Consider the following 22,483-nt stretch of genomic DNA (forward strand, 5'->3'; position numbering starts at 1 on the left):
CAGGACAGAACAAGGCCAAGTGCTGCCCGGGTGAAGGTCATTCTTGATCTACTAGAAAAACATCCGAAGAAGATTAAAATTGTGATCTTTGATAGAGTTTCAGGTAAATCAATCGACCAGTACCAGGAAGTGGTGTATGATAATCTTCCAAAGTATTGCACATATTGCAAGCATCAAGGGCATTATGATGAAACATGTAGATTGTGGAAACAAAAAGGATCAGAGGAGATGGCTACAATAAATGCTCCAGTTGAGAGTAATCTACCAGTTATCAATGTATCCATGACTGACAAGCTTCAAGGAGATGCTAGGAATTTCCTTAATCAAATTGATGCAAGGAAGGATGCTGTTGTTCAACTGGGAGCTGAAGTAAAAAACAAAATAACAAGGCAAAAGGAGTTACTGAAGTTGCAAAGGGAGTTACTGAAGTAATTGATCCTTTGGGTAAGTTAACAACAGTTGGCGAAGGAAAAAAAGGGAACAAAGAGGCGTGCTTGATGGGTCGTGTGACTGGAAAGGAATCAACAAAATATCAAGGAAACGTGAGCTCTAGTGGGAAAACTTTTCATTTGGAAGAGAAAGATGACAAGCATGCGGGTCATCCAAGTCTTTTGAATAAGCAGCAAGATGTCAAGGAAAAACAAAATGCACATGGAAAGGAAAAAGGTGATGGCAAATTGCACATGGGGCCATCTTTCAAGGACATGGATGCGGCTAATTTTGGCCGTGAGGGGTCAAGTATGAATGGGCATCCAATGGCCTTTAATAATAAACTAGTTGATGAGGGCCATGGTAACATGGAAAGGAAAAAGGTGATGGCCGAAAAAGACATGCCTGTGGGCCATTTAGGTTGTGTGATTGAAGGCATGGCTAGTGCGATTGTGGAGAATCAAAATTCAGGAAAAATTGAACAAAAAGTAGACAATGTGGGCCATGGCAGTGGACAAAAAGATGGGAATAAAGGTTTGCAACAATTAAATAACAAGATAGTGGGCCATTTATTTTTGGAGATTGAAGATTCATCCGATAAAATGAAGCAAATTGAGGGCCATGTTTTTGCAAAAGATGCCGAGGTGCCATGTGAATAAAACTAATGCTACAACTGTTTCAAATACATGTAGCGCACATGAAAAAGAGCAAAAAGCAACCGGTCACGTGGGCCATGAGGGCCTTGATGGACGAAATATTGATAAAATAGAAAAGATGGTCGAAAAAGTTGACAAACATAAGGGCCATGAGGGTCATGATGCGGGACAAGGTGATTTTAAAAAAAAACATTTTCCAGCTGTTTCAAAGTTGAATAAGGCAGCTGGAAATATTCAAAAGTCTACAGGATGTAACGCACATTCTCAAAAGGGTCCACTCAAAGGAATTAATAATACAATTCCTACGTTTTCAACTGATGGAGTGCAAAATGTTTCTGTTATTGCTACTACACATGGAGTACAACAAAAAAAGATACCGCTAAAACAAAAAGCTTATGCTATTGCAAATGATTGTGCAACTGATGGAAAAGATGTGCAAATCCAATCAAATTTCCAGCACAATTCTGGAACTGATGTGCAACATGCCAATCAAATGGCTTTTGCTCTTTCTGTGGGGTCAATCGAGCTTTCTGAGTTTATACAGGAGCAGGCAAAGTTGGAAGCTTCAAATTTGAATAGGAATCAAACGCAGCAGGTTTCAAATTTAAGACCAAATGCTCATGATTTTGCACCATCGAAGCAACAGCAAATCGTAGCAACTTTGGAGGATGTTAGATCGTCTATACAAGATGTCAATATTGAGAAGGATTCACCTCCCATTCTGTATTTTTCTAGTCCTCAGGTGGAGAAAATCATCAAGGACACTCAAGTAGCCATGATGTTAAATCCCATGATCAAGCAACCTTTGGTCACTTTGAATACATCGGTGCAAGATATTCCTTCCCAAAGTGTGAAGTCGTTTGGTGAGCATAGTGGTGGTTCTGGACAACAGTTATTATCAACAGGAAACAACGAACAACCAAGCACAGCTATGATCTCAATCTCTCAAGCATCCACAAATGAGTTATGTGGCTCTAAAGATCAACAAGGTATGTCAAGTGCAATAGTTGCTAAAAGCAAGTCATGGGCTGATCGAGTTGAAGAGCAGGAAGATGATCATGATGTTGTTCATTCCAACCAGCAGAAAATTATAGGAACTATTGATCCAAACAATGAAGTGCATTTTCATTCCAGTGCAGTCATCTCAGCAGAGGAAAGAAAACTATTGGATTTTATGGAGGGAAACAATGTGGTGTATCGAGACGGTCGAGGTTACGAAAGTAATGATGAATGGAGCACACCGGAAGAAGTAGGATCCAGTAGTAACCATAATGTCACAAGTAATCTTCTTATACCTAACTATAGGCAGATACTCATCAATTCTGGGCAAAAAAAAATAAGATTTAGCAGTACAACAGATTTGTTATCTCACGATAGACAATTGTTGGATGCAATGCTAAATACAGATCCTTTTGAAATTTTGGGTCATGATCCTTATAGCGCTATCCGTGAGAATAGGAGCAGGAATGAGGTTTATAGACAACAACAAAACAATCCAAGCTATGATAAATCACAAGATGAACCAAACTTGGATGCACAAGGTGTTTTAGACATGCCAAATCAACTGACAGCAGTTAAAGATACAGTTGTAGAAGTTGAAGTAATTGAAGGGCTGCCACAAAGCATCGAAATAGTCCCACTTATTGTTACAGAGGAACAAAATTCACATGCAAAGGAAAAGAGCAAGGACGACAATGTTAGGCGACCTCCAATGAGAAATGCCAAGCTGAAGCAGGCCGCCTCAACTACATCAACAAAGTCCAAACGATCTAAAAAGAAATCATGAATTTTTAATACTTCTTGAAGAATTGGGACGATGTTCATAAAGAATTACAAATTGAAGAAATCACAAGGATCGGCAAAAAGGGACATCATTTTAACTCTTTCATCATTTTAATCTGTCACTTTATTAGTATCCTCATATGTAATCTCATCTCAGAGGTTATAAACACTGAGATGATCATAGCTTATTTGGTCCGTTCAAGTTCTTATTTTTTACATGCTTGCTAGTAATGAGGTTTAGAAGACTCAATAGGATTAGTACGGTAAGGTTAGCCCCGTTTTTGTTATATGGGTAACAAATCCGGTGCTATTATCCCCCTTATTTGTATTTCTCCTAGTTGTTGTAATTTTCTTTTCTATTATTAATAAAAAAAAACTAGCCCTAGGCCTATGCCTAGTGGATTGCCAAAAAGAAAACACACATGACCTCTTCATCAAGAAAATAAGTCTTCAGTGACTCATATTCATCATCTATTGGATTCTCGGCCAAGTGGTCGGCCAAGGCTTGGGCTTTCATCGCGGTCCGAGTCACATAGATGATGTCAAACTCTGTAAGTAAAATCTGCCACTTTACAAGTTTTCACGTGGGCATAGGCTTCTGAAAGATATACTTTAGAGGATCCGAGTGAGAAATGCGGTAAGTAGTGTAGGACGACAGATAATGCTTTAACTTTTGTGCCACCCAAGTCAGGGCACAACATGTCCTCTCAAGCAGAGTGTACTTAGCCTCATAAGGAGATAACTTCTTACTAAGATAATAGATTGCTTGCTCCTTCTTTCCCGTAATGTCATGTTGACCCAATACACAGCCAAAAGAGTTATCCAAGACTATCAAATAGAGAACTAAAGGTCTTCCAGGCTCTGATGGGACCAGCACACATGGGTTTGACAGGTACCTCTTAATCTTATCAAATGCTTCTTGACACTCGTCAGTCCACTTGACTGCAACATTCTTCTTCAGCAGCTTAAATATGGGCTCACAGGTTGTCGTGAGCTGAGCAATGAATCTGCTAATGTTTAGCCTTCCAAGCAAACTCATCACCTCAGTTTTGTTCTTTGACAGTGGTAGCTCTTGAATGGATTTGATCTTCGACGGATCCAACTCAATACCGTGTCTACTGACCACGAATCCTAGCAGTTCCCAGAGGGGACACCAAATGCACATTTCGCTGGATTGAGCTTGAGGTTCTACTTGCGGAGCCTTTGGAAAAACTTCCTCAAATCCTTAACATGGTCAGACTGCTTCTTTGACTTTATGATCACATCATCTACATAAACCTCAATCTCCTTGTGAATCATGTCGTGAAATATGGTGGTCATCGCCCTCATATAAGTTGTCCCAACATTCTTCAGACCAAATGGCATTACCCAGTAGCAATATGTTCCTCATGGCGTGATGAAAGCTATCTTTTCTGCATCTTCCCCATCCATCAAAATCCGGTGATATCCTGCGTAACAATCCACAAAAGACCCAATCTCATGCTTGGCACAATTATCGATTAGAATGTGAATGTTCGGCAACGAAAAATCATCTTTTGGGCTTGCTTTGTTAAGATCACGGTAATCAACACATACCCCGGTCTTACTATCCTTTTTTAGTACTGGCACATTATTGGCTAACCAAGTAGGATATCGAGTGACCCGAATGACCTTTGCAGTAAGCTACTTTGTGATTTCTTCTTTGATGTTCACACTTATATCAGTCTTGAACTTTCACAACTTTTGCTTGACAGGAGGGAATGCTGGATCAATTGGCAATTTATGAACTACCAGATCAGTGCTCAGGCCCGTCATATTGTCATATGACCATACAAAGACATCTTTGTACTCAGACAATGTTTTGATTATTCCTCCTTAACTTGCGATTCTAAATGCACACTTATCTTGGTTTCCCTAACATTATCATGGTCCCCTAAATTGATTACTTCAGTTTCATTCAGATTAGGCTTTGGTTTTTCTTCAAATTATTTTAGCTCTTTACTAATTTCCTCAAATGCTTCTTCTTCGTCATATTCTATTTCATCATCATACTCTACTTCTTGAATTATTATTTCAGAATTAGATTGGCTTTTAAGACTCGGCTGAAAATTCTTCATACATGTCATGTCATTGCAACCAGCATAAAAAGAACTGTACAAAAGAAAACAAATCAAAATAAAACACTATTAGGAATAATGGGAAAACAGGAAATTGCATTTCATTAAAAATAAAAGGATAGAAGGGTTTGAACAACAAAACAAGCAACAACAACAACAACATCCCAGTGTAATCCCACAAATGGGGTCTGGGGAGGGTAATATGTATGCAGACCTTACCCCTACCCCCAGGGGCAAAGAGGCTATTTCCAGGAGACCCTCGGCTCAAGAGAGCAACAAGAGACAATATATTAGTACTATCAATAGACTCATAATAAATAACTTAAAATTTATAACATAAAATAAAAAAATAACAACAATATAAGAAATATAGAAAATACGAAAAGGATTACAACTCTGGAATAACCCAGATAACAGAAAGGAAATTAAAGCAGGCTACCAAAACTCCTTCCTGGTGGGGAGAGGAGTAGCTTCCCAATTGCTAAGCTTCACGTTTGGCCCAACGAGCTGTACATCTGCTTTACTAGAACTTTCACCAACTTCTACCATATTGACCTCATCGAACAGACTTTGGAACCTCTTGATCAGCTCTTTATCAACATCAACCACGAGTTTTGGGATTGAGGAGGTTGTAGATTTTTCGGCCCCTGGCTTGACAAAAGACTTAGATATGTGTAGGACAGGCTTGGGAAGTGACCATACCTTCTGTTTTAGATTTTTAACCCTTTTCATGTCCTTCTCGGTGGGCATGAATCCCAAACCAAAGGTACCCATATTCCCACTGGGGCGCACTGGATCCACAATACCCTGCAGAGATGAGACCAAACCCTTGCCCGACACAAAACCATTCTTCAATATTTCATTCGCTACCATGACAGACGCGGAGGATAACTTAGGACCTGGAATGCATTTTCCTTCAGGAATCTTCTCAACAGACACTATTTCAAAAGTTTGATAGACACAAGGACCCTTATCATCTTTAGCTTCGATAAACGGAACAATTGTGTTATTACAAGCTGTTAAATCCTCATCACTATGCACAACTATTTCCTTCCTGTCCCATTCGAACTTCACCTTTTGGTGCAGAGAAGATGGGACTGCCTTAGCAGCATGTATCCAGGGCCTGCCCAACAACAGATTGTAGGAGACAGCCACATCTAACACTTGGAATTCCATGGTGAACTCAACTGGCCCTGTCGACAATTCGAGCATTATATCTCCAACAGAATCTTTACCTCCCCCATCAAAGCCTCGAACACACACACTGTTCTTGTGGATTCTTTCGGTGCCAATCTTCAATTTTTCTAGAGTAGACAGGGGACAAATATTCGCACTAGAGCTGTTGTCAACCAAAACCCTTGAGACAATAGAATCTTCACACTTCACCGTGAGATAAAGAGCTTGGTTGTGTTCTGTACACTCCATAGGAAGTTCATCGTCTGAGAAAGTGATCCTGTTTACTTCGAAGATATTGTTAGCTATCTTTTCCAAGTGATTCATTGTGATCTTATTAGGAACATGTGCCTCATTCAAAATCTTCATCAAGACCATGCGATGTTCATCTGAATGTATCAGCAAAGACAAAAGAGAAATCTGAGCTGGTGTTTTCCTTAACCGCTACACAACAAAATAATTCCACACTTTCATGTTTTTTAGGAACTCCTCAGCCTCTTCTTCGGTGACCGATTGTTTTACTGGCATTTGGATATCCTTGTATGGCTTGGATTTTCTTAATTCTTCTAGGGTGAAACAACTCCCAGAACGAGTCAATCCACCAGTTTCATTAACTTCTTCCTCTATTTCTTTTCCTTTGTATGTCACTATCACTTGTTTATAATTCCACGGAACAGCCTTGGCATCAACCACTGGCAGCTGGGTCACTGGTTTAATGATGGTAGGGGTGATAGGAGCCCCCTTTACAACTATGATAGGCTTACTTGGAATCCCTGCCACTATCACTTTTGAACTTTCCGGACTTGCCCCAATATCTTTCGAAGGCCCTTTCACGACTAACACCGGTGGCTTCAAATTGATCGAGCTCGGCTTTTCTGTCGCCCCTTCAACTGTCAAGGGCTTTGCTTTGGTAGAGACTGGAGCTTTAAGCAAATTACTTTCGCTGGCCCGAATCATCATGACAGACTTAGAAGACTTCTTGGGCTCCCCAACCTTGTGAACTATTTCAATCATATATGTCTCTACATGGGCTGGCAAAGGGTTTTGGTTGATGTTTGACATGTCTGGGCTTTGGAATACAATTTGGTTTGTGTCAATGGGCTTATGGATTGCCATTTTCAGACGCCAGCATTTCTCTATGTCATGCCCTAGAGCATCAGAACAATAGGCACATCTTAGGGAATAATCGAGGTTCTTTGGAGGGGGATTTGGTATCTTTGACTCAATCGGCCTCAAGACATCTAATTGCCTTTACCTTTGAAACAGACTATCATAGGACTCTCCAAGCAGGGTAAAAGTTTGTTTCCGTTGCTGCCTCTCTCTTCTATACTCTGGCCTTGGTCGAAAATTTGAACCATTGGGGTTTTGGTAAGGTTGTGGAGGTGGATAGGTATTTTGTGGAGCTGAGTAGGTATTCTGTATGGCTGGGGCACACCATTGTGGGTAATAAGGAGGTTGAGTATATGACTGGGCATGTTGAACATGGTATTGGGATGGCCTGGCTGAGTATTGAGGGTTTGGCGGGGGAAAGTAATATTGGGGTGGATTATATGGAGCTTGGGCATAGGTTTGAGGTCGGAGTCGAGGATGGGTGTACTGGTAAGGTGAACCCCTTTGTCCATGCCATGGTCCACAGACAACCACGGCGACATCGTCCTTATTCTTCTTGCCTAGCAAACTTTCGGTACCACTTTGGATTGCCTGGGTGGTTGCCTTTATAGCAGAATAGCTCATGATCTTGCTCGACTTGAGCCCCTCTTCCACCATTTCTTCCATCGTAACCATATCATTGAAAGACTTACCAATGGCTGAGATCAAATGGCCATGGTAAGTAGGCTCCAAGGCTTGAAGAAAGTATTCAACCATCTCGTCTTCTTCCATCGGAGGATTGACTCGTGCAGCTTGCTCCCTCCATCGGAACCAATATTCTCTAAAGCTTTCACTGGGTTTCTTTTCCACCTTGGTCAGAGATAGGCAGTCTGGAATAATGTCTATATTGTACTAAAAGTGTCAGGCGAAGGCCTGAGCCATATCGTCCTAAGTGTACCACCTGCTGGCGTCCTGGCGGGTGTACCATTCTAAAGCTTCCCCACTCAGACTCTGGCTGAAATATGCAATCAGTAATTCATCTTTCCCTCGGGCCTCTCATTTTACTGCAATAACCCCTCAGATGAGCTACAAGATCCCCATGTCCGTCATACAAGTCAAACTTGGGCATCTTGAACCCGACAGACAGTTGGACATCGAGGAACAAACACAAATCATTATAGGCCACACTCACCTGGTTTCCCAACCCTTGCATTTTTCTCAATGATTGCTCTAGACTCTTTACCTTCTTGAACATCTTCTCTTGCTCTGCGTTCTTGGGTGGTTTGTCAGTTTCAACATGAGGCTAGGGTAAGAGTAAGGATCTGAGACTTTGAATATAGGTTCTGGGGCATAATATTGGGTATCTGGAGCTGGGAATGCGGGCTCACTAGAGGATCGGTGGAGGGTAGCTTGTGGAGGGGGTACAAAAATAGGAGCAGATGTCGGAGCAGGGTACGAGGTTGTTTTGGCTGGTGGAGCATGAAAAGTTTGGGCCGAAGTGCCGAGGTAGTTGTGGTAAGGGGTAAAGCCCGATGCGTGTTGTGGGGAGAGATCAATGGTATTGGGCATCTAGGATTGGGAGAGTGGTGGAATGGAAGCAGGGTTTTCTATGTAGTTGGTAGGTAACGAGGATGAAGGGTGTCCCTTAATCCAGGATGGATACATTTCTGCCATCTGATGCTTCAACCTCCAAACCTCCTCTTGCAGTTTCGACTCCGACTCAACAATCTCCTTTGGTGGGTCTACAATTCCTGTGTCTGTTTTTTTGCTAGCCATGACGCTTTGACGCTTTGACCTGGTGTTGTATGGATGACTTGCCAGGATGCCAACAAACTAACCACCTTCCTGAAATAAATAAAAATAACAGAGCGAAACAACATAAAACCACCATGTTAGTGTTAGGGCATTTATCATATGATAATATCACGTTACATTTAATGCACTTAGCAACAATTAGCGGTTCTAAAATGACTTTGAGGGTCACAGGGTCATATGGTATCATCCCAATTTGCTCATTTCAATCCTTCATTCTCTTTCTTTTCCAACACCTCTTATCACTTTTTTTTAACCAAAAATGATTTAATCGAACCAGATGTAGGTTGCCTACGTATCATGTCCCTCATGAATCAGACCAAGCGTAGTTCTGGAAGAGTGATGGAAAATAAACTAAAAATAAAATCTTTTTGGGATTTTTCATTTAAAAACTTCTCGATATTAAAATACAATGGGAAGTACTATAATGAAAGACATGACAGACTCGACTACACTATGATAGACTTTGACACTACCTAAAGGACTCAGTACTCGTAGACAAGACACAAAGGTAAAAGACAACATAAGACAATCTCAAAACACATAAATAGAATGACTCCTCAAGCTGCTCCTGAATGCGCTGGTCCCGACTGGGACTGGTCTGATGAAGATCCGGATGGTCCCGTCAATCCTGTTGAATCTAAGCTCTGTATTATACCCTGCAAAGACACCTCGAAACTGGAAATGAGAATCCTAGAATGCGTGCCTGCATTTGGAAGACTGACTCTAGTAAGGTACTCACGGTGCTGTCCTATGTTCTCTACCAACCCTGCCAACTGTGATCTCAGTGACTGAAGTGTAGCTCGAACCCCAACCCTTTCTGCTGCATGGGCCCTCTCTGCCTGGGTAAATTGATCCATCAACTGTCTAAGCAATATCCATGAGGTGGCCTCATCGTCAAATACGCTTCTAACATGTCGGGCAATGGCCTGCTAACCCCTCGCTGAGTAGACTGTATCCATATGAAGTACTCATGGGTATACCGAGGTGAATGTGGGTCAGCTTCCAAAGTATCCCTACCCATTTTCATTGTATGACGTTAATAAGTCTAGATGTCCACATCCCTGTGAGGCATAATGTCAAATTCCCAAATGAAGTCACGAAAATCAGGAATGTAAGGGACTTTTTGCCGCCATCATAGCTGACGCATCACTCTAGCAGGGGTATATGGTCTAGTACACCAAAGCCCAATCAGTACCAAGAAGTCTTGCACACGAGATCTTGCTAATATCACATCCAAATCAATCCAAATGTATGACCACAAAATTTTCTCTTCAGTCAAGGGCCCTAAATAATCAACCCAAGCCTGAACTCCAAGTGGTAAGGCAAACTTATCGAACATCATTCTATGCTCGATGCACTTCACTCAATCTCTTAGACAACGGTCAATCACATCTTTCTCAAACATGGTGGCGGGATGTAAGTGTTCCATCATCCACAACTGCAACAACAAGTTGCTTCCCTCAAAGAACCTCCCACCTTCTCGAATCCTGGTCAAAACACGATAGATCTCTGCCAAAATTGTTGGAACAAAGGTGACCTTACTACTATGTTTATCATAGAAAAATGCAAAGGCTATTGACCCCAGACGCGTGCTAATATGTCTACCTTCCAAAGGAAATACTAGGAGACCCAACAATGCAATAGCGAAGACCATAGGACGCCTCTTCTTCCAAGAATCATATGATATGGAAAATTCATCTACGAAGGTCTCATACCCAGTAGGACGAGCAAACCTCTCGAATAAAAAGTCCAAAGGTACCCAAGATTGATATAGACATCCCATGTGATTTTCTAAATCCATCCCTATGATCTTAAGGAACTTGGTGTTTGAATGAGCCCTTGTGTAAATCAAATCCTTGTCTGTGTATGGTAGGTGGGTTAACCCGGCTATCTCAGCTAAGGTGGGTATAATCTCAAGATCCCCAAACTTGAATGCAATCCCCTGTAGGTCCCAAAATGTCAACATTGCTTCTACAAGGTCGAGACGGGGGTGATGTCCATCAAAGAAATAAGAGTCCCTAATTTACCCTTCAAATCACGCTGCTCAAGTAATGTGAACATGTTCCACCATTTTACTAGCCTTCTAGGGACTTTGACCACCATTGATACTCTAGCATTGGTAAGTAGATCCATAACTGAATGGGGAAAACATGGCTAATGACTCAAGACATTATGTGACACCATAACATTTCCTAGGGGACGGTTGAGCTATTTTTGCAAAATGGCCTGAGGGGCCGAAAGTGGCTAAAAGTGCAAACTCAACAAAGGTGACCTCAAAGACATGGGAATACCTCACTAAAGCTTATATGGATTCAAACTCCTAATGATCATGACCCAAAATTAATTTGCAGAAATGACCCATTTTGCAAAAACAACCGATATGGCCAGAAGCGGCTAAAGATGCAAACTTGAAAAGGACGGATCTTAAAATAATATGACATCTAGTTGTGGACTCAAGATCCTAAGACATGGGTCATTGAATCACTTTTGCGAAAATTACCCCATTTTGCAAGAATGTCCGATGTGGCCGAAAATGGCTAGACATGCAAGATATGGCTAAGACCCCGCAAAGCCAAGAACCTAAGACACTAGGAAGACCGGACCCTATGTGGGTTGCCTACGTATCTCGTTCTGAAAGACAAGAATCAGGTGTGCATAGTTCGGGAAGATCGGACATGGAAGAAAGCTTTAAAAAGAAATGCAACTAGTTTGGAAAAACTATTTTTGTCTTTTTGGAAAATGGTGGGAAAGTGCAAAATCTTTTTGAATTTTTTCGTTTTCATTTTTTTTTTTTGGAAAACTATGAAAGAAAAGTGCGAGTGGGCCCTACTTGCTTCATTTTATACTTCACCGTCAAATATCGGTGGTTCGCCAAATGACCCTTTTACCCTAAAAAAATGCAGCATGTAACACATAAGGATGATAAAATATCTTTTTGGGCCATAAGCCCATTTTGACATAATTTGGATAGGCCTCCTACAACGGGACACGGTGCCTGGGACCGAACCCTGCTAGGTTTAAATGATATGATGCACATAAGTTGACCTAAAAGTTGACCTATGGTTGGGGTTCACTCGACAAGGCAATTCGGGGCGGCACGTGGTCGATGACGGCTGCTCTAGCTGTTCGCCCACTCCACGCTCCCATGCCACCCCGCTAAAGACACGGGTGATTCACAAAAAGGTTGTGTACGCTCAAACGTACTCCGGAAGACTTGTTGCAGAAAGAAGACTTGGGGTTATGCAAATGATGACAGTTATAAAGCAGTAAATACATAAAGAAAAAACTGTAAACACATAAACAACTAGCAAATAATAACAAAATATAAAAACATAATAAACTCAAGTAAAGCTAATGAAAAAGCAAAAAAATCTCAACCAAATATTCTAAAAGCCAACAAGATCGTAATATCAGCTCGAACCCGCAAGTCCCCAGCAGAGTCGCCGGAGATGTCACACCCCCTTTTTTATAAACCTCACTTAAACCCGCTTAAAATAATAAAAAGATTTAGTAAAAGCTTGAAAAAGGTTTTCAATTTGAAAAATGACAAAATTGTGTGTTCAAAAGGATTAACTCAGAATCGCCACCTAACATTGTTTTTTGGTGTGCCAGGTCACCATTTTAGAAAATATTTTTCCTTTTAAAACACTCGGACTCAAAACTAAGTCGGCACCAGAGATTTGGGTAAGGGGGTTCATTTGACTCGGGGAGAAGGTGTTAGGCACTCCCCAACTCCCGTAACTAGTACGGTTGCATACTCGATCTAGTTGGCTTTAGAATATTCAAATTGAGGTAAAAATAACACAGAAAAAGCATAATAAACACACACGAGGCTCGAGATCGTCCCCACCTAATAAAAGAGAATTAAAAAAAATAAAAATACTACGAGTTCTACTATTGACCTCTGTTACACCTTGTGTATTCGGCGTTATCATGCTGTAAATGGGATAATTCCATAGGAAGATAATTTCTATGATATATTTAAATGATGCGATAGTTATACGTTAAGATTGGAAGTCATTTGAGTTGTGATTAAAAATTCGACAAAGATCGCGCGCAAGTTACGGGTTTAAATTTCACTGGAACTTGGATAAAATGTTGATGACCTTTTCTCTCAATATACTGGGAGTTATGGTGTTTTCTACCTACTGAATCGAAGGTCTATGAGTCTAGTTTCCAACGCAACAAACCGTTCGTTAATACGACTTAGGAGTAGAGAGATATTAACATATTCGTACAGGGGTGCACATTGTTACGGGAACAGTGTGCCTAGTCGGGTTTAGTCAAAATTTCTTTATTTAAGTCAATTTTTAAAACAGAACCCCTGCGTTTTATCCTCTCCAAAACAGAACCAAAAACCTAGGGATTTCCTCTCAAACTTATCCCATCCATCTAGCCAAGCATAACAACAATTTAGTCATCCTCAAGATGGAGAACACCATGGCAGCTTCGGAATCGTGAATTCTTCGGTGTTTCACTTTTCATAGCAAGACTCCGCCTTGAAGTAATTTCGAATTTTGAGTAATTCTGGTCACATAAGGTATGATTTAACTTCCTCTTTGATCTTTGTAAACTTCTACCATAAGAATTCTTAAGAAATAGTTGAAACCTCTATAGAAATATTCTTGATTTTTTTTAGAAACCTCTCTTAATATGGCTAGATTGTTGGGACTGTTCTATATGGTTTTATTGTGTTGTTTGGATCGGTGAAGACATGGATGGAATTCTATTGATGAGGAGATGTAGTAAAGTAATATTTGGTGGTGTGTTGGGGGAAAATTAATCTACAAAAGAGTCTACAAATTCATGGCCACAAGTTGTTCGCGTAAATGTCTAAATGAAGAATTATATAAGCTATGAGCTTGAATTTGATTTTGAATGGTTTGTATTATGTAGGAAATCATTCCTAAGGCTTTTGAGGTCTTGGAAACAGTATATAACTCCATCGACAAGGTATGTAGGGCTTTCGCTATACTTTTCGGCATGACTAGAATTCGAATAAACGTTTATCGAATTGTCTCGTCGGATTCGAGTTATTTCACCTTCAACTTATAAAGATGCTTAGACCTGATCTTTTCTCATAGATTGCTTACTCTAGAGGATATCTATGAATTTTCGGATTTCCTTGTTCCTTGCTTAAAAAGAACTAGAGCCTTTTTACTCGTTCTCCTTTCGACGTTCATATAAATCACGAATAAGTAACATTTACCTCAAAGGTACTCATAATACACAACTCTCATGTTCTTAGTACTTGTTGGCTCATAGTTGAAAATTAAATATTTTTAGCCACAACCATGATAGTCGGGGAATAATGATGATAGGCCACTTCGACTCTTTTTAGAATACGTCTTTTAAGGTTGGTTTCGCATTGCAGCTATATAATTTATGATTTAGTATATGTATGTATTTACTTTCATTACCGAGCCGCATTATAGACGGTCGGGTATGACACATATTGTGTAACCACTGATCAGTTGGGATTACCGAGCTTCACGTGGCCGGGTACGATTCTACCGAGCCTTTATTATGGTCGGGTATGTTATGGATATTATAGCCCCACAGAGGGATTTATTATTATATAATGTGATATATTATAAGTAGCGATAGTGAACGACGGTGTCATGAGCATACATTTATATCCATGTTGAATTTTAGTTTCCTACCGAGGCTAGTTTCAGAATTCAAATTTATCTCTATGTCTCTTCTCTTGTTAATTACATTTTTCATGTTACACTTGTCGACCTACATATTCAGTACATATTTCGTGCTGACGCATTTTTATACGCTGTGTTCATGCCCACAGGTTCGAATAGACAGAGTGGCGTGCCTCCTCAGTAGGACCCCTAGGATCAGCGTTAGGTTTCGCACTCCACTTCTTCGGAGTTGCTGACTTTGAGTCCATAGGTACTATTACAGATGTATATGTGTGGTTTTGGGCATGTTGGGGGCTTTGTCCCGCCCTGTTGAGATTGTCTTACACTCTTAGAGGCTTGCAGACTAGCGGTCATTGTATATATATATTTTTCGTATCGCCCTATCGGCCTTCTAGATAGCTGTTATACTGTGTTACAGCCTTGTTGGCCTAGTTTATATATATATATATGTCGTGTTGGGCTCTTCTGCCTACACATTATTATATTTCGGATCATATCTCATGGTTGGTTCGCTCGGGCCTTCGGGCATCGAGTGTCAGCCACACCTCCCAAGGTTGGGGTGTGACAAACTTGGTATCAGAGCAGGTCAGTCCTAGGGAGTCTACAAGCCGTGTCTAGTAAAGTCTTGTTTATGGTGTGTTGTGCACCACACTTATAAACATGAGGCTATTGGGCATTTAGGATTATTACTTTCTTCTTGATCTAGATCGTGCAATAGAGCCTAATCATAAGTGTTCATTCCTAATTCTCTTTTTGTTTACCTTCTCAGTGATGCCTAACACTTGGAGACGACAAGTGGCTATGAAATTTATTCAGAGGTTGGATGAGGAGGCGGGAGAAGGCACAAGTCAGGTGCCACCTGCTAATGTAGATCAACATGAGCCACAGAATGAGGCTGATTCTCAGGCTTCCGGGGCAGTACCCCCACCACCCCGGGAAGGGAGTAGAGGGGCTAACATACCTCCAGTCCCTCTCCCAATTGTTCCTGATCAGGACCTAGACATGCGGAGTGTTGTACAATTGATGACTCGAATAGTGGTTTCCCAGGCCCAACACCAGACCTTCGGTATTGCTGATAGGTCCGTGAGTGCGAGAGTTCGAGACTTTATCAACTTGGATCCTCCAGTATTTACAGGGGTTGATCCTAATGCTGACCCACAGGATTTTCTGGATCTTATGCAACGGACCTTACAAATTATACATGCCACGGATGTTGAGTCAGTGGAGTTTACTTCTTATAGACTACGTGATGTTGCTGTGACATGGTATGAGACTTGGAAGCAAACTCGGGGGCCTAATGTGCCACCAGTGACATGGAAGGAGTTCTCTGAGGCATTTTTACAGCAATATTTGCCAATCGAGCTTCGAAGAGCCCGACGAGATAGGTTCTTACACTTAGAACAGGGTAATATGAGCGTTCGGGAATATAGCATGCAGTTCAACTCTTTGGCTAGGTATGCTCCTACGATTGTTGCTGATATGAGTGATCGGGTACACCAGTTTGTTAGTGGTTTGGGGGCACACTTGATAAATGAGTGCACTACAGCTTCTCTAAACCAAGGAATGGATATTGCCTGTATTCAAGTATATGCATAGGGTCTAGAGGATCGCAAGAGGCAACAACAAGCCAATCGAGAGCATGATAGAGGGCAGCAGAAGAGGGTGCGGTTCGCAGGTTACATAGGAGAGTTTCGAGGTTGATTTAGGCCACAGTTTCCCCGGCGTCAGTCTTATCCTTCAGCCAGTGCACCGCCACAGTTTCAGGGACAGTGCCAGGATCGGACCACTTATTCTGGTCCAGGTCAGAGTTCACAGACCCCAGGTCCACAGTTTAGAGGCGAGTTAAGTCAGATGAGGCCTCAGTTTCCTAGATGTGATCGATGTGGCCGAAATCATTTTGGACCATGTCGCCAGGGTTCTGATGCATGTTATACATGTGGATAGTCAGGTCATATTATGAGACATTGTCCGATGACAGGTGGAGGGGGTATGGCTCAGCCGACGGCATCTGCACGGGCTTCTTCTTCTTCGGTACGTCCTCCTAGACAGAGTATGCAGACATCAGCTGGTAGGGGTAGGGGAAGATTTGGAGCTTCTGGTTCAGGAGGTTAGCATAATCGCATATATGCTTTATCGAGTCGTCAGGATTTAGAGTCATCTCCGGACGTGGTTACATGTATACTATCCATCTTTCCTATCGATATGTATGCCTTGATAGATCCTGGTTCTACATTGTCGTATATCTCCCCCTTTGTTGCTAGTAAATGGGATAGAGAGCCTGAATTGTTGCAAAAGTCCTTTGAGGTATCTACGCCAATGGGTGAGTCTGTTGTAGTTAGACGGGTATATTGAAGTTGTGACATGAAGATTCATGACCGCCATACGTTAGCTGATTTGCATGAGCTAGAAATGGTTGATTTTGATATCATTATGGGTATGGATTAGTTGTCTTCTTGTTATGCCAATGTAGATTGCTGGACAAAGATTGTTCGTTTTAATTTTCCAAGTGAGCCTATTATTGAATGGAAATGTGATGCTGCAGCGCCTAAGGGAAAGTTTATTTCTTACCTTAAAGCTCGAAGGATGATTTTGAAAGGGTACATCTATCATTTGGTACGAGTGCATGATATGGAGGTGAAATCTCCAACCCTTCAATCGGTTCCCATCGTGAATGAATTTCCTGATGTATTTCCTGATGAACTTCCTGGTCTTCCTCCAGAAAGAGAAACCGACTTTGCTATTGATATGCTTCCAGATACTCAACCAATATCTATTCCTCCATACAGAATGGCTCCTGCTGAGTTAAAAGAATTGAAAGCCCAGTTGAAGGATCTTTTGAATAAGGGCTTTATCAGGCCCAGCACATCTCCCTAGGGTGCACCAGTGTTGTTTGTTCGTAAGAAGGATGGTTCGTTAAGAATGTGTATTGACTATCGCCAGCTCAACAAAGTGACTATCAAGAACAAGTACCCTTTACCCAGAACTGATGATTTGTTTGATCAGTTGCAAGGTGCCAAATATTTCTCAAAGATTGACCTTCGATCCGGCATTCACCAATTGCGAGTTAAGGAGAGAGATATTCCGAAAACGGCTTTTCGGACTAGATATGGCCATTATGAATTTCTTGTGATGTCTTTCGGTCTTACTAATGCGCCAGCAGCTTTTATGGATTTAATGAATCGGGTTTTCAAGCCATTTCTAGATATATTTGTAATTGTTTTCATTGATGATATTCTGGTATATTCTCAATCAGAAGCAGAACATGAGGATCATTTGCGTGTGGTGTTGCAGACTTTGAAAAATCAGAAATTATATGCTAAATTCTCCAAATGTGAATTTTGGTTGAATTCAGTGGCTTTCCTTGGGCATATCGTTTCCGATAAAGGTATTAAGGTAGATGGTCAGAAAATTGAAGCAGTACAAAACTGGCCTAGACCTACAACTCCTACGGAAGTTCGTAGTTTCTTGGGCTTAGCTGGTTATTATCGGAGATTTGTTGAGAACTTCTCTTCTATTGCTGCTCCCATGACAAAATTGACACACAAAGCCGTTAAGTTCCAATGGTCTGATGCATGTGAAAGGAGCTTTCATGAGTTGAAGAACGCTTAACATCAGCACCTGTTCTAGCACTTCCGGAAAGATCTGAAGGTTATGTGGTATATTGTGATGCATCCAGGGTTGGATTGGGATGTGTTCTAATGCAGCATGGAAAAGTAATTGCATATGCTTCGAGGCAGTTGCGGAAGCACGAATACAATTATCCGACTCACGATATTGAGTTAGCAGCCATTATATTTGCCTTGAAAATATGGCGTCATTATCTTTATGGTGTTCATGTGGATATCTATACAGATCAAAAAAGTTTACAATATATATTTAAGCAGAAAGACTTGAACTTGAGACAAAGAAGATGGCTTGAATTGCTGAAGGACTATGATGTGGATATTTTGTACCATCCGGGCAAAGCGAATATGGTAGCTGATGCATTGAGTCGCAAATCCATGGGCAGCTTGAAGCATGTAGAAGCTGGGAAATTAGAAATGACTAAAGAGATATATCAATTGGCTAACCTGAGTGTACGGCTACATGATACAGGTGACTAGGGTGTAGTAGTCCAAAATATTGCGGGGTCATCACTGGTAGCTGAGGTAGAAATGCGTCAATTTGAGGATCCGGAGTTAGTCAAAATTAAAGAGAGTATCCCTTTTCAGAAGAAGCAGTTGTTCGAGCAATCTGATGATGGAATTCTAAAATATAAAGGTCGATGGTGTGTACCTAATGTTGGGGAGCTTCGTAAGCAAATTATGACAGAGATGCACCAGTCTCGGTACTCAGTTCATCCTGGTTCAACCAAAATGTATCATGATCTTCGTCAGCTATACTGGTGGAGCGGCATGAAGAAAGATATAGCCACATTTGTGGCTCAGTGTCCCAACTGCCAGCAGGTTAAAGCTGAACACTAGAAACCTGGAGGGCTACTTCAAAATATTGAGATTCCAGCTTGGAAATGGGAATCGATTAATATGGATTTCATTACAGGATTGCCCAATTCTCGCCATAAGTTCAATTCTATTTGGGTCATTGTGGATAGGCTGACGAAATCAGCTCACTTTCTCCCAGTTAGGACCACCTATTCAGCTGAAGACTATGCGAGCCTGTATATCAAGGAAATAGTTTGGCTACATGGAGTTCCGTTTTCTATTATATCTGACAGAGGTGCCCAATTTACAGCTAATTTCTGGAGGTCTTTTCAAGAAGGTTTGGGTACTCTTGTTAACCTTAGTACAACATTTCATCCGCAGACCGACGGACAAGCCGAACGCACTATTCAGACACTCGAAGATATGTTGCGAGCTTGTGTCTTAGACTTCAAGGGAAGTTGGGAAGATCATTTACCACTTATTGAGTTTGCCTACAATAACAGTTATCACGCCGGTATTCAGATGGCACCTTATGAGGCACTATATGGGAGGAAATGCAGATCTCCTATTGGCTGGTTCGATGTTGGCGAGACAAAGTTGCTAGGACCTGAATTGGTATAGCAAGCTATAGAAAAGGTAAAGTTGATCTAGGAAAGGTTGCGTACAGCTCAAAGTCGACAGGGATCATATTCAGATAACCGACGTCGAGACTTGGAATTTTCTGTAGGAGACTGGGTATTCTTGAAAGTGTCGCCTATGAAGGGTGTAATGAGATTTGGTAAGAAAGGAAAACTCAGCCCTAGATATGTTGGGCCATATCAGATTGTTCAGAGAATTGGGCGAGTAGCCTACAAACTTGACCTGCCACCAGAATTAGAAGCAATCCATCCGGTATTTTACATTTCCATGCTTCGGAAATTCTTAGGTGATCCTTCTTGCATCAGCCCTATCGAGGATATTGAAGTTTCCGAGAACTTGTCATATGAAGAAATACCTATTGCCATTCTTGACCGTCAAATCCGTAAGCTACAGACTAAAGAGGTAGCCTCAGTAAAAGTACTTTGGAGGAGCAATAATGTAGAGGAAATGACATGGGAGGCCGAGGAGGACATGAAGTCCAGATACCCTCATTTATTTGAGTCTTCAGGTGATATGCCTGAGACAAACATGGAAGGTGTTGCACATATATCAACCAGTGACAGTTAAGGTAATTAAGTTATGGCTAACCTTCTTATTATCATTATTGTATAAGTAAATGGTCGGGTGAGGCCAAGTTGATGTTATTATTATGATGTGTAGCCCTGTGTGGCCTTAGATATGTATGTTTGGGCTGATGACAGGTTTTGGATATTCATATTTATAGGGGAAACTCTGGCGAAATTTTTAAAAAAAAAAAATTCAGAAGTTAGGTTAACCGTAAACATTTGAGGACGAATGTTCTTAAGGAGGGGGGAATGTTACACCCTATGTATTCGGCGTTATCATGTTGTAAATGGGATAATTCGATAGGAAGATAATTTCTATGAGATATTTAAATGATGCGATAGTTATACGTTAAGATTGGAAGTCATTTGAGTTGTGATTAAAAATTCGAAAAGATCGCGCGCAAGTTACGAGTTTAAATTTCACTGGAATTTGGATAAAATGTTGATGACCTTTTCTCTCAATATACTGGGAGTTATGGTGTTTTCTACCTACCAAATCGAAGGTATATGAGTCTAGTTTCCAACGGAACAAACCGTTTGTTAATACGACTTCGGAGTAGAGAGATATTAATATTTTCGTACAGGGGTGCACATTATTACGGGAACAGTGTGCCTAGTCGGGTTTAGTCAAAATTTCTTTATTTAAGTCAATTTTTAAAACAGAACCCCTGCGTTTTATCCTCTCCAAAATAGAACCAAAAACCTAGGGATTTCCTCTCAAACTTCTCCCATCCATCTAGCCAAGCATAACAACAATTTAGTCATCCTCAAGATGGAGAACACCATGGCAGCTTCGGAATCGTGAATTCTTCGGTGTTTCACTATTCATAGCAAGACTCCGCCTTGAAGTAATTTCGAATTTTGAGTAATTTTGGTCACATAAAGTATGATTTAACTTCCTCTTTGATCTTTGTAAACTTCTACCATAAGAATTCTTAAGAAATAGTTGAAACCTCTATAGAAATATTCTTGATTTTTTTTAGAAACCTCTCTTAATATGGCTTGATTGTTGGGGCTGTTCTATATGGTTTTATTGTGTTGTTTGGATCTGTGAAGACATGGATGGAATTCTGTTTATGAGGAGATGTAGTAAAGTAATATTTGGTGGTGTGTTGGGGGAAAATTAATCTACAAAAGAGTCTACAAATTCATGGCCACAAGTTGTTCGCGTAAATGTCTAAATGAAGAATTATATAAGCTATGAGCTTGAATTTGATTTTGAATGGTTTGTATTATGTAGGAAATAATTTCTAAGGCTTTTGAGGTCTTGGAAACAGTATATAACTCCATCGACAAGGTATGTAGGGCTTTCGCTATACTTTTCGATATGACTAGAATTCGAATAAACGTTTATCGAATTGTCTCGTCGGATTCGAGTTATTTCACCTTCAACTTATAAAGATGCTTAGACCTGATATTTTCTCATAGATTGCTTACTCTAGAGGATATCTATGAATTCTCGGATTTCCTTGTTCATTGCTTAAAAAGAACTAGAGCCTTTTTACTCGTTCTCCTTTCGACGTTCATATAAATCATGAATAAGTAACATTTACCTCAAAGGTACTCATAATACACAACTCTCATATTCTTAGTACTTGTTGGCTCATAGTTGAAAATTAAATATTTTTAGCCACAACCATGATAGTCGGGGAATAATGATGATAGGTCACTTCGACTCTTTTTAGAATACGTCTTTTAAGGTTGGTTTCGCATTGCACCTATATAATTTATGATTTAGTAAATGTATGTATTTACTTTCATTACCGAGCCGCATTATAGACGGCCGGGTATGACACATATTGTGTAACCACTGATCAGTTGGGATTACTGAGCTTCACGTGGCCGGGTACGATTCTATCGAGCCTTTATTATGGTCGGGTATGTTATGGATATTATTGCCCCACATAGGGATTTATTATTATATAATGTGATATATTATAAGTAGCGATAGTGAACGACGATGTCATGAGCATACATTTATATCCATGTTGAATTTTAGTTTCCTACCGAGGCTAGTTTCAGAATTCAAATTATCTCTATGTCTCTTCTCTTGTTAATTACATTTTTCATGTTACACTTGTCTCCCTACATATTCAGTACATATTTCGTACTGACGCATTTTTATGCGCTGTGTTCATGCCCACAGGTTCGAATAGACAGAGT

Source organism: Nicotiana tabacum, chromosome 18, assembly GCF_000715075.1.
Source record: "Nicotiana tabacum cultivar K326 chromosome 18, ASM71507v2, whole genome shotgun sequence".
In the NCBI taxonomy this organism is placed as follows: domain Eukaryota; kingdom Viridiplantae; phylum Streptophyta; class Magnoliopsida; order Solanales; family Solanaceae; genus Nicotiana; species Nicotiana tabacum.